The sequence below is a fragment of the Sinohyriopsis cumingii genome, chromosome 1, assembly GCF_028554795.1.
Source record: "Sinohyriopsis cumingii isolate HCF-2022 chromosome 1, ASM2855479v2, whole genome shotgun sequence".
NCBI lineage: Eukaryota > Metazoa > Mollusca > Bivalvia > Unionida > Unionidae > Sinohyriopsis > Sinohyriopsis cumingii.
Window position 1 is genome coordinate 7349823 of NC_142961.1, and position 19101 is coordinate 7368923.

The following is a 19101-nucleotide window of genomic DNA, read 5'->3' on the forward strand; positions in this document are numbered from 1 at the left end:
ATTAAAAGTCAGATGGGGTTACAACGTTACCAAGGTCGTTAAGCATATCGTGTTTTGTCAAGTATACCCTCTAAATTTATGTCATCCAAAAGATTACAGAAAAAAAACTCGTGATTACACTTCAACAAATGAACTACAACGTACCTGCTTGTTTTCTATCCACTACATTACCACAGATCCTTTCCAAGCATATGTTTCAACACGAGTCTATATCCTTATTGACGTTTCTTGAAATAACCGGATTTTCACTAATATTACGGCATCGTCACAAGCAACAGTGCTTTGAAACAAACTTGCACTCATTCTAACAATGTGAAAGGTCATGTTTTGTTATAATATTGTCGAATAAAAGGAACTCGCGCTCGCAGTGATTGGTTAAGCAAGATCATGTGTAGTCGCTAAGAAGGGAGGGAATCTCTGCACAGACTTACAGACTTATATGTTTATGCCACACTTAAACGAATTGTCATTATATATATATATATATATATATATATATATATATATATATATATATATATATATATATATATATATATATGACTAAATAGTATTTAACCAAGTAAAAGAAAGCAAAGTCAACAAGTTCTCTACAATTTACCGAATAATTTAATTCTCTATTTTCATATGTGAACATTTAAGAGGACCTCAGAGTATTGTGAATAAAATCCCAAATAATCCTCAATGTTATACCACGTGTGCGAAATTATAATATTCCGAATGAATTCTAATCTTGAATGTGCGGATGTACCAATAGTCTTGAATGTGCATATGTTCTTATAACCTTGATATTATCGCAATTAATATAATCAAGAATGTCTTTTATGTTAGATTTTAGTTCAAAAGTTAATGAGCACTTTTGTAATTCCAATGAATAATTTTCAAATATAAGATTCCTTTCAAATTATAACTGAACACAACTTAAAGACTTATACAAAGACAGGAAAGAAGAATTGCTTACTTTGTCATTCTTTTATTCATTTCCACTCTTTACCTATGTCACAAAAATATGTTACGAAAATGCTCCATCTTAATGGAAAATTACCCAAAAACTGTAAACAAATTCATTTCTAGAATCTTCTGAGGTCATAATCAAGCTCAAACCCAAGTATATAACCTATTTATAGGTTGCTAACAAGATAAAGAGCAGATATGCACGAAAACTCTATTCTCAGTGATGAACAACGGTCAAGCACACAAAAACAAGTATAATATCCGTAATACCTCCCGCCATAAAGAAACAGAAAGATGTATAGATAGGATACGATAAAAGTTAGAATTACATAGGAAGATGTCTTATGAATGTCACAAAATAGATATAAAACAGTGTATTAGGTTTGATGAAATCTTTCTAAAGTCCCTTCATTATTAGGTATCACGGTACCAATCGTTTTTCCATATACCTCAATGCTAATGTTTTGTGAAATAAATATACTTTCTATCCTACCTCAGCATGCAGGTCACACACTGTCATAGAGAATAATGCTAGATTGTCAATTTGACGAGGACAAAACCAGGTACTCCATTGCATTTAAGAGAGATAGCTCTGCTGGAACTAGACAGGGGTAAGAGTTATCTAGTCACAACAGACACAGTTTCGGACATGTGTACCACTTTTTAAAAAAATCATAAAATATACAAAATATGATCTAGATAGGAATTAACATAATCTCACATGCTGCCAAGAGGCACAACTTTTTTGGAAGCCCAACAGAAAGTACAACTCATACATAATGCACCAATCACAGCTTGTGTTGTTCTTTATTTCTGAACGCAATCTTACCTACACCTTCCTCATAAGAACATTACCGGGACTTGTGCAATTTGTACCGTTATACCATAAAGGTGATAAGCAGAAGACTGAAAGATTGTATTACATAATTCATGCATAGCTTGTTGGAAAATTCCAGACATAAAATTTGACCCTTGATCAGATTGGACAGATTTGGGAAGGCCGAAAAGTGTATAAAAAATATTTTTGTCAAACAGTTTTAGTTTCAATATTGCCGGCGCAATCTTCTGCAAACACATAGTATGGTCAACAAGTAGTGGGTGCTGACATGGTATTAAGTAAGGGACCTTCAGAATTTAGGAAAGGTTTAAAGATGAGCCATATATATCTTCTGACAAAATGTCCTGGTATTTGACAAGTGCGACAATACCTACATGTTTTGGAATCATAGCTTTTAAATTTTTTATAATAGAAATGATTCAATATGTTGTGACAGGTCCCATCAGAGTCTTCATCATAAGAACATTACCACCTACATTACAATTGTATGCCGACCTGTTGCGTTGCTTATTTGTTTTGTAAAGTAACGGACTATACCACTCCAGGGACAGAAGTAGTGAAGTGACAGGAATCACTGTTCCTTACATGTAAACCCTACCCATGTTGCCGTCAATGTTTAATACCTCCCAAATTCAATACGTGTGCTAATTAGTGCCAGGGAGTCCCACCAGTCTTCATCATACGAACATTACCACCTACATTACAATTGTATGCCGACCTGTGATTTTGTTGCTGTTATTCTTCTTCTCTTTCTATCTTTGTTTGTGTGTGTTTTGCGTCCCTTTTTTATTCTTTCTCTCTTTTCTGTGCTTTTTAGTAGCATTTACAAACAAATTTTAAAAAATGTCCATATATAAACGTGGAGGCTCACCCGTAGTTAGATATGACATTCTCTTGTAATTACTTACTTGACCTTTTTTCTATTTCTCTGCAACATAAGAATATTTCAATGTAGGACTAAATCATGCATTAACGTAAGTTCAGTTGTAAATGCATTACGCCTATCGTACGATTAACACAAGTTGGAAAATATGTTCAAATTTCAAGAGAAAAAAATATATCAATAAAGAAATACAATACTGAGGTCGCACACTTACACCGAGTTGAAAACATAGAAGGTTGGTACACCTGTGGCACATGTTTTCATTCACGTCCGCGCGTTTCCCCATTTCGATCCCACCAATTTGTTATAAATAGTAATCTATCGCGTTGCACCATTCTCAGTAGTACAGTACAGTACAGTACAGTACAGCACAGCCCAGTACAATGCCGCCAAAGCAAGCTAGTGGGAGCAAAGGGGCCAAAAAGGCGATAACGAAGTCGACATCTCCGCGAGCTGGGGATAAGAAGCACAAGAAGAAAAGGCGAAGGGAATCCTATGGCATATACATCTACAAAGTTTTGAAGCAGGTGCATCCAGACACTGGCATCTCCAGCAAGGCTATGTCAATCATGAACAGCTTCGTGAACGATGTCTTTGAGAGAATAGCCGCAGAGGCATCTAGGCTAGCGCACTACAACAAACGCTCTACCATTACCAGCAGAGAAATACAGACTTCTGTCCGTCTCATTCTGCCAGGGGAACTTGCCAAACACGCTGTTAGCGAGGGAACGAAGGCTGTAACGAAGTACACTAGCAGCAATAGCTAAAACGTGTGCACGGTGCAGCACCACAACGGCCCTTTTCAGGGCCAACAAAATATCTGTAAAAGAATTATTTCCCAGGTTGCTGTAATTGCTTCTAGTAGTTTAGGAAACCTATCAGAACACACTCACCAAAATGAGCATAGTACTAGTATTGTTAATAGTGAGATCGTAACAGAATGTGAAAGAGGGTGCTTTAAATATAATTCCCACCATGAAGACGCATACGTCACCTACATATATATGGACATAAAGTACAAATATAATCTTAAAATGATTCATTTTAAATGCATGCATTAAAACATTGCCGAACAAAGGAGAACAAGGTCAGGTCAGGAATGAACAATGATCCTTTGATTCGCCGAGTGTTTCTAGTATCTGTTTTGTGATTGGTTGGCTCAAGTCCCAATGTAGTATAACTATCTGCATGCCTCACATTTCCAATCCTGTCAAAAGAAATTCTAATCTGCACAGCCTCTTTTTTTTTTTTTTTTTTTGGGGGGGGGGGGGCAAAGTGAAGAAGGGAGGTGATGCTCATGGGATTATTGTTGTAGCAGAAAAGTGATTTTTTTATAAAGGTACGACACTTGAATCCAATTCGTTTGCTAGCCTTTTGTTTGTGCTATTTTCTAACTATCTTTCACAACTGTCTCCTTTCTTTAATGTTTCTGATGAAATGTGAACTTCAAATGAGCACACACGCACACTTTGCGTTGCTTATTTGTTTTGTAAAGTAACGGACTATACCACTCCAGGGACAGAAGTAGTGAAGTGACAGGAATCACTGTTCCTTACATGTAAACCCTACCCATGTTGCCGTCAATGTTTAATACCTCCCAAATTCAATACGTGTGCTAATTAGTGCCAGGGAGTCCCACCAGTCTTCATCATACGAACATTACCACCTACATTACAATTGTATGCCGACCTGTGATTTTGTTGCTGTTATTCTTCTTCTCTTTCTATCTTTGTTTGTGTGTGTTTTGCGTCCCTTTTTTATTCTTTCTCTCTTTTCTGTGCTTTTTAGTAGCATTTACAAACAAATTTTAAAAAATGTCCATATATAAACGTGGAGGCTCACCCGTAGTTAGATATGACATTCTCTTGTAATTACTTACTTGACCTTTTTTCTATTTCTCTGCAACATAAGAATATTTCAATGTAGGACTAAATCATGCATTAACGTAAGTTCAGTTGTAAATGCATTACGCCTATCGTACGATTAACACAAGTTGGAAAATATGTTCAAATTTCAAGAGAAAAAAATATATCAATAAAGAAATACAATACTGAGGTCGCACACTTACACCGAGTTGAAAACATAGAAGGTTGGTACACCTGTGGCACATGTTTTCATTCACGTCCGCGCGTTTCTCCATTTCGATCCCACCAATTTGTTATAAATAGTAATCTATCGCGTTGCACCATTCTCAGTAGTACAGTACAGTACAGTACAGCACAGCCCAGTACAATGCCGCCAAAGCAAGCTAGTGGGAGCAAAGGGGCCAAAAAGGCGATAACGAAGTCGACATCTCCGCGAGCTGGGGATAAGAAGCACAAGAAGAAAAGGCGAAGGGAATCCTATGGCATATACATCTACAAAGTTTTGAAGCAGGTGCATCCAGACACTGGCATCTCCAGCAAGGCTATGTCAATCATGAACAGCTTCGTGAACGATGTCTTTGAGAGAATAGCCGCAGAGGCATCTAGGCTAGCGCACTACAACAAACGCTCTACCATTACCAGCAGAGAAATACAGACTTCTGTCCGTCTCATTCTGCCAGGGGAACTTGCCAAACACGCTGTTAGCGAGGGAACGAAGGCTGTAACGAAGTACACTAGCAGCAATAGCTAAAACGTGTGCACGGTGCAGCACCACAACGGCCCTTTTCAGGGCCAACAAAATATCTGTAAAAGAATTATTTCCCAGGTTGCTGTAATTGCTTCTAGTAGTTTAGGAAACCTATCAGAACACACTCACCAAAATGAGCATAGTACTAGTATTGTTAATAGTGAGATCGTAACAGAATGTGAAAGAGGGTGCTTTAAATATAATTCCCACCATGAAGACGCATACGTCACCTACATATATATGGACATAAAGTACAAATATAATCTTAAAATGATTCATTTTAAATGCATGCATTAAAACATTGCCGAACAAAGGAGAACAAGGTCAGGTCAGGAATGAACAATGATCCTTTGATTCGCCGAGTGTTTCTAGTATCTGTTTTGTGATTGGTTGGCTCAAGTCCCAATGTAGTATAACTATCTGCATGCCTCACATTTCCAATCCTGTCAAAAGAAATTCTAATCTGCACAGCCTCTTTTTTTTTTTTTGGGGGGGGGGGGCAAAGTGAAGAAGGGAGGTGATGCTCATGGGATTATTGTTGTAGCAGAAAAGTGATTTTTTTATAAAGGTACGACACTTGAATCCAATTCGTTTGCTAGCCTTTTGTTTGTGCTATTTTCTAACTATCTTTCACAACTGTCTCCTTTCTTTAATGTTTCTGATGAAATGTGAACTTCAAATGAGCACACACGCACACTTTGCGTTGCTTATTTGTTTTGTAAAGTAACGGACTATACCACTCCAGGGACAGAAGTAGTGAAGTGACAGGAATCACTGTTCCTTACATGTAAACCCTACCCATGTTGCCGTCAATGTTTAATACCTATCAAATTCAATACGTGTGCTAATTAGTGCCAGGGAGTCCCACCAGTCTTCATCATACGAACATTACCACCTACATTACAATTGTATGCCGACCTGTGATTTTGTTGCTGTTATTCTTCTTCTCTTTCTATCTTTGTTTGTGTGTGTTTTGCGTCCCTTTTTTATTCTTTCTCTCTTTTCTGTGCTTTTTAGTAGCATTTACAAACAAATTTTAAAAAATGTCCATATATAAACGTGGAGGCTCACCCGTAGTTAGATATGACATTCTCTTGTAATTACTTACTTGACCTTTTTTCTATTTCTCTGCAACATAAGAATATTTCAATGTAGGACTAAATCATGCATTAACGTAAGTTCAGTTGTAAATGCATTACGCCTATCGTACGATTAACACAAGTTGGAAAATATGTTCAAATTTCAAGAGAAAAAAATATATCAATAAAGAAATACAATACTGAGGTCGCACACTTACACCGAGTTGAAAACATAGAAGGTTGGTACACCTGTGGCACATGTTTTCATTCACGTCCGCGCGTTTCTCCATTTCGATCCCACCAATTTGTTATAAATAGTAATCTATCGCGTTGCACCATTCTCAGTAGTACAGTACAGTACAGTACAGCACAGCCCAGTACAATGCCGCCAAAGCAAGCTAGTGGGAGCAAAGGGGCCAAAAAGGCGATAACGAAGTCGACATCTCCGCGAGCTGGGGATAAGAAGCACAAGAAGAAAAGGCGAAGGGAATCCTATGGCATATACATCTACAAAGTTTTGAAGCAGGTGCATCCAGACACTGGCATCTCCAGCAAGGCTATGTCAATCATGAACAGCTTCGTGAACGATGTCTTTGAGAGAATAGCCGCAGAGGCATCTAGGCTAGCGCACTACAACAAACGCTCTACCATTACCAGCAGAGAAATACAGACTTCTGTCCGTCTCATTCTGCCAGGGGAACTTGCCAAACACGCTGTTAGCGAGGGAACGAAGGCTGTAACGAAGTACACTAGCAGCAATAGCTAAAACGTGTGCACGGTGCAGCACCACAACGGCCCTTTTCAGGGCCAACAAAATATCTGTAAAAGAATTATTTCCCAGGTTGCTGTAATTGCTTCTAGTAGTTTAGGAAACCTATCAGAACACACTCACCAAAATGAGCATAGTACTAGTATTGTTAATAGTGAGATCGTAACAGAATGTGAAAGAGGGTGCTTTAAATATAATTCCCACCATGAAGACGCATACGTCACCTACATATATATGGACATAAAGTACAAATATAATCTTAAAATGATTCATTTTAAATGCATGCATTAAAACATTGCCGAACAAAGGAGAACAAGGTCAGGTCAGGAATGAACAATGATCCTTTGATTCGCCGAGTGTTTCTAGTATCTGTTTTGTGATTGGTTGGCTCAAGTCCCAATGTAGTATAACTATCTGCATGCCTCACATTTCCAATCCTGTCAAAAGAAATTCTAATCTGCACAGCCTCTTTTTTTTTTTTTTGGGGGGGGGGGCAAAGTGAAGAAGGGAGGTGATGCTCATGGGATTATTGTTGTAGCAGAAAAGTGATTTTTTTATAAAGGTACGACACTTGAATCCAATTCGTTTGCTAGCCTTTTGTTTGTGCTATTTTCTAACTATCTTTCACAACTGTCTCCTTTCTTTAATGTTTCTGATGAAATGTGAACTTCAAATGAGCACACACGCACACTTTGCGTTGCTTATTTGTTTTGTAAAGTAACGGACTATACCACTCCAGGGACAGAAGTAGTGAAGTGACAGGAATCACTGTTCCTTACATGTAAACCCTACCCATGTTGCCGTCAATGTTTAATACCTCCCAAATTCAATACGTGTGCTAATTAGTGCCAGGGAGTCCCACCAGTCTTCATCATACGAACATTACCACCTACATTACAATTGTATGCCGACCTGTGATTTTGTTGCTGTTATTCTTCTTCTCTTTCTATCTTTGTTTGTGTGTGTTTTGCGTCCCTTTTTTATTCTTTCTCTCTTTTCTGTGCTTTTTAGTAGCATTTACAAACAAATTTTAAAAAATGTCCATATATAAACGTGGAGGCTCACCCGTAGTTAGATATGACATTCTCTTGTAATTACTTACTTGACCTTTTTTCTATTTCTCTGCAACATAAGAATATTTCAATGTAGGACTAAATCATGCATTAACGTAAGTTCAGTTGTAAATGCATTACGCCTATCGTACGATTAACACAAGTTGGAAAATATGTTCAAATTTCAAGAGAAAAAAATATATCAATAAAGAAATACAATACTGAGGTCGCACACTTACACCGAGTTGAAAACATAGAAGGTTGGTACACCTGTGGCACATGTTTTCATTCACGTCCGCGCGTTTCTCCATTTCGATCCCACCAATTTGTTATAAATAGTAATCTATCGCGTTGCACCATTCTCAGTAGTACAGTACAGTACAGTACAGCACAGCCCAGTACAATGCCGCCAAAGCAAGCTAGTGGGAGCAAAGGGGCCAAAAAGGCGATAACGAAGTCGACATCTCCGCGAGCTGGGGATAAGAAGCACAAGAAGAAAAGGCGAAGGGAATCCTATGGCATATACATCTACAAAGTTTTGAAGCAGGTGCATCCAGACACTGGCATCTCCAGCAAGGCTATGTCAATCATGAACAGCTTCGTGAACGATGTCTTTGAGAGAATAGCCGCAGAGGCATCTAGGCTAGCGCACTACAACAAACGCTCTACCATTACCAGCAGAGAAATACAGACTTCTGTCCGTCTCATTCTGCCAGGGGAACTTGCCAAACACGCTGTTAGCGAGGGAACGAAGGCTGTAACGAAGTACACTAGCAGCAATAGCTAAAACGTGTGCACGGTGCAGCACCACAACGGCCCTTTTCAGGGCCAACAAAATATCTGTAAAAGAATTATTTCCCAGGTTGCTGTAATTGCTTCTAGTAGTTTAGGAAACCTATCAGAACACACTCACCAAAATGAGCATAGTACTAGTATTGTTAATAGTGAGATCGTAACAGAATGTGAAAGAGGGTGCTTTAAATATAATTCCCACCATGAAGACGCATACGTCACCTACATATATATGGACATAAAGTACAAATATAATCTTAAAATGATTCATTTTAAATGCATGCATTAAAACATTGCCGAACAAAGGAGAACAAGGTCAGGTCAGGAATGAACAATGATCCTTTGATTCGCCGAGTGTTTCTAGTATCTGTTTTGTGATTGGTTGGCTCAAGTCCCAATGTAGTATAACTATCTGCATGCCTCACATTTCCAATCCTGTCAAAAGAAATTCTAATCTGCACAGCCTCTTTTTTTTTTTTTGGGGGGGGGGGGGCAAAGTGAAGAAGGGAGGTGATGCTCATGGGATTATTGTTGTAGCAGAAAAGTGATTTTTTTATAAAGGTACGACACTTGAATCCAATTCGTTTGCTAGCCTTTTGTTTGTGCTATTTTCTAACTATCTTTCACAACTGTCTCCTTTCTTTAATGTTTCTGATGAAATGTGAACTTCAAATGAGCACACACGCACACTTTGCGTTGCTTATTTGTTTTGTAAAGTAACGGACTATACCACTCCAGGGACAGAAGTAGTGAAGTGACAGGAATCACTGTTCCTTACATGTAAACCCTACCCATGTTGCCGTCAATGTTTAATACCTCCCAAATTCAATACGTGTGCTAATTAGTGCCAGGGAGTCCCACCAGTCTTCATCATACGAACATTACCACCTACATTACAATTGTATGCCGACCTGTGATTTTGTTGCTGTTATTCTTCTTCTCTTTCTATCTTTGTTTGTGTGTGTTTTGCGTCCCTTTTTTATTCTTTCTCTCTTTTCTGTGCTTTTTAGTAGCATTTACAAACAAATTTTAAAAAATGTCCATATATAAACGTGGAGGCTCACCCGTAGTTAGATATGACATTCTCTTGTAATTACTTACTTGACCTTTTTTCTATTTCTCTGCAACATAAGAATATTTCAATGTAGGACTAAATCATGCATTAACGTAAGTTCAGTTGTAAATGCATTACGCCTATCGTACGATTAACACAAGTTGGAAAATATGTTCAAATTTCAAGAGAAAAAAATATATCAATAAAGAAATACAATACTGAGGTCGCACACTTACACCGAGTTGAAAACATAGAAGGTTGGTACACCTGTGGCACATGTTTTCATTCACGTCCGCGCGTTTCTCCATTTCGATCCCACCAATTTGTTATAAATAGTAATCTATCGCGTTGCACCATTCTCAGTAGTACAGTACAGTACAGTACAGCACAGCCCAGTACAATGCCGCCAAAGCAAGCTAGTGGGAGCAAAGGGGCCAAAAAGGCGATAACGAAGTCGACATCTCCGCGAGCTGGGGATAAGAAGCACAAGAAGAAAAGGCGAAGGGAATCCTATGGCATATACATCTACAAAGTTTTGAAGCAGGTGCATCCAGACACTGGCATCTCCAGCAAGGCTATGTCAATCATGAACAGCTTCGTGAACGATGTCTTTGAGAGAATAGCCGCAGAGGCATCTAGGCTAGCGCACTACAACAAACGCTCTACCATTACCAGCAGAGAAATACAGACTTCTGTCCGTCTCATTCTGCCAGGGGAACTTGCCAAACACGCTGTTAGCGAGGGAACGAAGGCTGTAACGAAGTACACTAGCAGCAATAGCTAAAACGTGTGCACGGTGCAGCACCACAACGGCCCTTTTCAGGGCCAACAAAATATCTGTAAAAGAATTATTTCCCAGGTTGCTGTAATTGCTTCTAGTAGTTTAGGAAACCTATCAGAACACACTCACCAAAATGAGCATAGTACTAGTATTGTTAATAGTGAGATCGTAACAGAATGTGAAAGAGGGTGCTTTAAATATAATTCCCACCATGAAGACGCATACGTCACCTACATATATATGGACATAAAGTACAAATATAATCTTAAAATGATTCATTTTAAATGCATGCATTAAAACATTGCCGAACAAAGGAGAACAAGGTCAGGTCAGGAATGAACAATGATCCTTTGATTCGCCGAGTGTTTCTAGTATCTGTTTTGTGATTGGTTGGCTCAAGTCCCAATGTAGTATAACTATCTGCATGCCTCACATTTCCAATCCTGTCAAAAGAAATTCTAATCTGCACAGCCTCTTTTTTTTTTTTTTGGGGGGGGGGGGCAAAGTGAAGAAGGGAGGTGATGCTCATGGGATTATTGTTGTAGCAGAAAAGTGATTTTTTTATAAAGGTACGACACTTGAATCCAATTCGTTTGCTAGCCTTTTGTTTGTGCTATTTTCTAACTATCTTTCACAACTGTCTCCTTTCTTTAATGTTTCTGATGAAATGTGAACTTCAAATGAGCACACACGCACACTTTGCGTTGCTTATTTGTTTTGTAAAGTAACGGACTATACCACTCCAGGGACAGAAGTAGTGAAGTGACAGGAATCACTGTTCCTTACATGTAAACCCTACCCATGTTGCCGTCAATGTTTAATACCTCCCAAATTCAATACGTGTGCTAATTAGTGCCAGGGAGTCCCACCAGTCTTCATCATACGAACATTACCACCTACATTACAATTGTATGCCGACCTGTGATTTTGTTGCTGTTATTCTTCTTCTCTTTCTATCTTTGTTTGTGTGTGTTTTGCGTCCCTTTTTTATTCTTTCTCTCTTTTCTGTGCTTTTTAGTAGCATTTACAAACAAATTTTAAAAAATGTCCATATATAAACGTGGAGGCTCACCCGTAGTTAGATATGACATTCTCTTGTAATTACTTACTTGACCTTTTTTCTATTTCTCTGCAACATAAGAATATTTCAATGTAGGACTAAATCATGCATTAACGTAAGTTCAGTTGTAAATGCATTACGCCTATCGTACGATTAACACAAGTTGGAAAATATGTTCAAATTTCAAGAGAAAAAAATATATCAATAAAGAAATACAATACTGAGGTCGCACACTTACACCGAGTTGAAAACATAGAAGGTTGGTACACCTGTGGCACATGTTTTCATTCACGTCCGCGCGTTTCTCCATTTCGATCCCACCAATTTGTTATAAATAGTAATCTATCGCGTTGCACCATTCTCAGTAGTACAGTACAGTACAGTACAGCACAGCCCAGTACAATGCCGCCAAAGCAAGCTAGTGGGAGCAAAGGGGCCAAAAAGGCGATAACGAAGTCGACATCTCCGCGAGCTGGGGATAAGAAGCACAAGAAGAAAAGGCGAAGGGAATCCTATGGCATATACATCTACAAAGTTTTGAAGCAGGTGCATCCAGACACTGGCATCTCCAGCAAGGCTATGTCAATCATGAACAGCTTCGTGAACGATGTCTTTGAGAGAATAGCCGCAGAGGCATCTAGGCTAGCGCACTACAACAAACGCTCTACCATTACCAGCAGAGAAATACAGACTTCTGTCCGTCTCATTCTGCCAGGGGAACTTGCCAAACACGCTGTTAGCGAGGGAACGAAGGCTGTAACGAAGTACACTAGCAGCAATAGCTAAAACGTGTGCACGGTGCAGCACCACAACGGCCCTTTTCAGGGCCAACAAAATATCTGTAAAAGAATTATTTCCCAGGTTGCTGTAATTGCTTCTAGTAGTTTAGGAAACCTATCAGAACACACTCACCAAAATGAGCATAGTACTAGTATTGTTAATAGTGAGATCGTAACAGAATGTGAAAGAGGGTGCTTTAAATATAATTCCCACCATGAAGACGCATACGTCACCTACATATATATGGACATAAAGTACAAATATAATCTTAAAATGATTCATTTTAAATGCATGCATTAAAACATTGCCGAACAAAGGAGAACAAGGTCAGGTCAGGAATGAACAATGATCCTTTGATTCGCCGAGTGTTTCTAGTATCTGTTTTGTGATTGGTTGGCTCAAGTCCCAATGTAGTATAACTATCTGCATGCCTCACATTTCCAATCCTGTCAAAAGAAATTCTAATCTGCACAGCCTCTTTTTTTTTTTTTTGGGGGGGGGGGGGCAAAGTGAAGAAGGGAGGTGATGCTCATGGGATTATTGTTGTAGCAGAAAAGTGATTTTTTTATAAAGGTACGACACTTGAATCCAATTCGTTTGCTAGCCTTTTGTTTGTGCTATTTTCTAACTATCTTTCACAACTGTCTCCTTTCTTTAATGTTTCTGATGAAATGTGAACTTCAAATGAGCACACACGCACACTTTGCGTTGCTTATTTGTTTTGTAAAGTAACGGACTATACCACTCCAGGGACAGAAGTAGTGAAGTGACAGGAATCACTGTTCCTTACATGTAAACCCTACCCATGTTGCCGTCAATGTTTAATACCTCCCAAATTCAATACGTGTGCTAATTAGTGCCAGGGAGTCCCACCAGTCTTCATCATACGAACATTACCACCTACATTACAATTGTATGCCGACCTGTGATTTTGTTGCTGTTATTCTTCTTCTCTTTCTATCTTTGTTTGTGTGTGTTTTGCGTCCCTTTTTTATTCTTTCTCTCTTTTCTGTGCTTTTTAGTAGCATTTACAAACAAATTTTAAAAAATGTCCATATATAAACGTGGAGGCTCACCCGTAGTTAGATATGACATTCTCTTGTAATTACTTACTTGACCTTTTTTCTATTTCTCTGCAACATAAGAATATTTCAATGTAGGACTAAATCATGCATTAACGTAAGTTCAGTTGTAAATGCATTACGCCTATCGTACGATTAACACAAGTTGGAAAATATGTTCAAATTTCAAGAGAAAAAAATATATCAATAAAGAAATACAATACTGAGGTCGCACACTTACACCGAGTTGAAAACATAGAAGGTTGGTACACCTGTGGCACATGTTTTCATTCACGTCCGCGCGTTTCTCCATTTCGATCCCACCAATTTGTTATAAATAGTAATCTATCGCGTTGCACCATTCTCAGTAGTACAGTACAGTACAGTACAGCACAGCCCAGTACAATGCCGCCAAAGCAAGCTAGTGGGAGCAAAGGGGCCAAAAAGGCGATAACGAAGTCGACATCTCCGCGAGCTGGGGATAAGAAGCACAAGAAGAAAAGGCGAAGGGAATCCTATGGCATATACATCTACAAAGTTTTGAAGCAGGTGCATCCAGACACTGGCATCTCCAGCAAGGCTATGTCAATCATGAACAGCTTCGTGAACGATGTCTTTGAGAGAATAGCCGCAGAGGCATCTAGGCTAGCGCACTACAACAAACGCTCTACCATTACCAGCAGAGAAATACAGACTTCTGTCCGTCTCATTCTGCCAGGGGAACTTGCCAAACACGCTGTTAGCGAGGGAACGAAGGCTGTAACGAAGTACACTAGCAGCAATAGCTAAAACGTGTGCACGGTGCAGCACCACAACGGCCCTTTTCAGGGCCAACAAAATATCTGTAAAAGAATTATTTCCCAGGTTGCTGTAATTGCTTCTAGTAGTTTAGGAAACCTATCAGAACACACTCACCAAAATGAGCATAGTACTAGTATTGTTAATAGTGAGATCGTAACAGAATGTGAAAGAGGGTGCTTTAAATATAATTCCCACCATGAAGACGCATACGTCACCTACATATATATGGACATAAAGTACAAATATAATCTTAAAATGATTCATTTTAAATGCATGCATTAAAACATTGCCGAACAAAGGAGAACAAGGTCAGGTCAGGAATGAACAATGATCCTTTGATTCGCCGAGTGTTTCTAGTATCTGTTTTGTGATTGGTTGGCTCAAGTCCCAATGTAGTATAACTATCTGCATGCCTCACATTTCCAATCCTGTCAAAAGAAATTCTAATCTGCACAGCCTCTTTTTTTTTTTTTTGGGGGGGGGGGGGCAAAGTGAAGAAGGGAGGTGATGCTCATGGGATTATTGTTGTAGCAGAAAAGTGATTTTTTTATAAAGGTACGACACTTGAATCCAATTCGTTTGCTAGCCTTTTGTTTGTGCTATTTTCTAACTATCTTTCACAACTGTCTCCTTTCTTTAATGTTTCTGATGAAATGTGAACTTCAAATGAGCACACACGCACACTTTGCGTTGCTTATTTGTTTTGTAAAGTAACGGACTATACCACTCCAGGGACAGAAGTAGTGAAGTGACAGGAATCACTGTTCCTTACATGTAAACCCTACCCATGTTGCCGTCAATGTTTAATACCTCCCAAATTCAATACGTGTGCTAATTAGTGCCAGGGAGTCCCACCAGTCTTCATCATACGAACATTACCACCTACATTACAATTGTATGCCGACCTGTGATTTTGTTGCTGTTATTCTTCTTCTCTTTCTATCTTTGTTTGTGTGTTTTGCGTCCCTTTTTTATTCTTTCTCTCTTTTCTGTGCTTTTTAGTAGCATTTACAAACAAATTTTAAAAAATGTCCATATATAAACGTGGAGGCTCACCCGTAGTTAGATATGACATTCTCTTGTAATTACTTACTTGACCTTTTTTCTATTTCTCTGCAACATAAGAATATTTCAATGTAGGACTAAATCATGCATTAACGTAAGTTCAGTTGTAAATGCATTACGCCTATCGTACGATTAACACAAGTTGGAAAATATGTTCAAATTTCAAGAGAAAAAAATATATCAATAAAGAAATACAATACTGAGGTCGCACACTTACACCGAGTTGAAAACATAGAAGGTTGGTACACCTGTGGCACATGTTTTCATTCACGTCCGCGCGTTTCTCCATTTCGATCCCACCAATTTGTTATAAATAGTAATCTATCGCGTTGCACCATTCTCAGTAGTACAGTACAGTACAGTACAGCACAGCCCAGTACAATGCCGCCAAAGCAAGCTAGTGGGAGCAAAGGGGCCAAAAAGGCGATAACGAAGTCGACATCTCCGCGAGCTGGGGATAAGAAGCACAAGAAGAAAAGGCGAAGGGAATCCTATGGCATATACATCTACAAAGTTTTGAAGCAGGTGCATCCAGACACTGGCATCTCCAGCAAGGCTATGTCAATCATGAACAGCTTCGTGAACGATGTCTTTGAGAGAATAGCCGCAGAGGCATCTAGGCTAGCGCACTACAACAAACGCTCTACCATTACCAGCAGAGAAATACAGACTTCTGTCCGTCTCATTCTGCCAGGGGAACTTGCCAAACACGCTGTTAGCGAGGGAACGAAGGCTGTAACGAAGTACACTAGCAGCAATAGCTAAAACGTGTGCACGGTGCAGCACCACAACGGCCCTTTTCAGGGCCAACAAAATATCTGTAAAAGAATTATTTCCCAGGTTGCTGTAATTGCTTCTAGTAGTTTAGGAAACCTATCAGAACACACTCACCAAAATGAGCATAGTACTAGTATTGTTAATAGTGAGATCGTAACAGAATGTGAAAGAGGGTGCTTTAAATATAATTCCCACCATGAAGACGCATACGTCACCTACATATATATGGACATAAAGTACAAATATAATCTTAAAATGATTCATTTTAAATGCATGCATTAAAACATTGCCGAACAAAGGAGAACAAGGTCAGGTCAGGAATGAACAATGATCCTTTGATTCGCCGAGTGTTTCTAGTATCTGTTTTGTGATTGGTTGGCTCAAGTCCCAATGTAGTATAACTATCTGCATGCCTCACATTTCCAATCCTGTCAAAAGAAATTCTAATCTGCACAGCCTCTTTTTTTTTTTTTTGGGGGGGGGGGGGCAAAGTGAAGAAGGGAGGTGATGCTCATGGGATTATTGTTGTAGCAGAAAAGTGATTTTTTTATAAAGGTACGACACTTGAATCCAATTCGTTTGCTAGCCTTTTGTTTGTGCTATTTTCTAACTATCTTTCACAACTGTCTCCTTTCTTTAATGTTTCTGATGAAATGTGAACTTCAAATGAGCACACACGCACACTTTGCGTTGCTTATTTGTTTTGTAAAGTAACGGACTATACCACTCCAGGGACAGAAGTAGTGAAGTGACAGGAATCACTGTTCCTTACATGTAAACCCTACCCATGTTGCCGTCAATGTTTAATACCTCCCAAATTCAATACGTGTGCTAATTAGTGCCAGGGAGTCCCACCAGTCTTCATCATACGAACATTACCACCTACATTACAATTGTATGCCGACCTGTGATTTTGTTGCTGTTATTCTTCTTCTCTTTCTATCTTTGTTTGTGTGTGTTTTGCGTCCCTTTTTTATTCTTTCTCTCTTTTCTGTGCTTTTTAGTAGCATTTACAAACAAATTTTAAAAAATGTCCATATATAAACGTGGAGGCTCACCCGTAGTTAGATATGACATTCTCTTGTAATTACTTACTTGACCTTTTTTCTATTTCTCTGCAACATAAGAATATTTCAATGTAGGACTAAATCATGCATTAACGTAAGTTCAGTTGTAAATGCATTACGCCTATCGTACGATTAACACAAGTTGGAAAATATGTTCAAATTTCAAGAGAAAAAAATATATCAATAAAGAAATACAATACTGAGGTCGCACACTTACACCGAGTTGAAAACATAGAAGGTTGGTACACCTGTGGCACATGTTTTCATTCACGTCCGCGCGTTTCTCCATTTCGATCCCACCAATTTGTTATAAATAGTAATCTATCGCGTTGCACCATTCTCAGTAGTACAGTACAGTACAGTACAGCACAGCCCAGTACAATGCCGCCAAAGCAAGCTAGTGGGAGCAAAGGGGCCAAAAAGGCGATAACGAAGTCGACATCTCCGCGAGCTGGGGATAAGAAGCACAAGAAGAAAAGGCGAAGGGAATCCTATGGCATATACATCTACAAAGTTTTGAAGCAGGTGCATCCAGACACTGGCATCTCCAGCAAGGCTATGTCAATCATGAACAGCTTCGTGAACGATGTCTTTGAGAGAATAGCCGCAGAGGCATCTAGGCTAGCGCACTACAACAAACGCTCTACCATTACCAGCAGAGAAATACAGACTTCTGTCCGTCTCATTCTGCCAGGGGAACTTGCCAAACACGCTGTTAGCGAGGGAACGAAGGCTGTAACGAAGTACACTAGCAGCAATAGCTAAAACGTGTGCACGGTGCAGCACCACAACGGCCCTTTTCAGGGCCAACAAAATATCTGTAAAAGAATTATTTCCCAGGTTGCTGTAATTGCTTCTAGTAGTTTAGGAAACCTATCAGAACACACTCACCAAAATGAGCATAGTACTAGTATTGTTAATAGTGAGATCGTAACAGAATGTGAAAGAGGGTGCTTTAAATATAATTCCCACCATGAAGACGCATACGTCACCTACATATATATGGACATAAAGTACAAATATAATCTTAAAATGATTCATTTTAAATGCATGCATTAAAACATTGCCGAACAAAGGAGAACAAGGTCAGGTCAGGAATGAACAATGATCCTTTGATTCGCCGAGTGTTTCTAGTATCTGTTTTGTGATTGGTTGGCTCAAGTCCCAATGTAGTATAACTATCTGCATGCCTCACATTTCCAATCCTGTCAAAAGAAATTCTAATCTGCACAGCCTCTTTTTTTTTTTTTTGGGGGGGGGGGGGCAAAGTGAAGAAGGGAGGTGATGCTCATGGGATTATTGTTGTAGCAGAAAAGTGATTTTTTTATAAAGGTACGACACTTGAATCCAATTCGTTTGCTAGCCTTTTGTTTGTGCTATTTTCTAACTATCTTTCACAACTGTCTCCTTTCTTTAATGTTTCTGATGAAATGTGAACTTCAAATGAGCACACACGCACACTTTGCGTTGCTTATTTGTTTTGTAAAGTAACGGACTATACCACTCCAGGGACAGAAGTAGTGAAGTGACAGGAATCACTGTTCCTTACATGTAAACCCTACCCATGTTGCCGTCAATGTTTAATACCTCCCAAATTCAATACGTGTGCTAATTAGTGCCAGGGAGTCCCACCAGTCTTCATCATACGAACATTACCACCTACATTACAATTGTA

General features: G+C 39.1%; 1 protein-coding gene across 2 annotated transcripts in view; it reads right to left on the bottom strand.

Annotated features, from left to right (window-relative positions):
- The window catches only part of LOC149806372 (oncostatin-M-specific receptor subunit beta-like), a 177963-nt gene extending 177676 nt beyond the window's left edge, over positions 1–287 (bottom strand). For both annotated transcript variants that reach the window (XM_089952304.1, XM_089952262.1), the window contains exon 1: positions 145–287. The gene's annotated coding sequence lies outside the window, so the exon portion shown is untranslated. The remainder of the gene's footprint in view (positions 1–144) is intronic.
- Between the last annotated feature and the right edge of the window lie 18814 nt (positions 288–19101).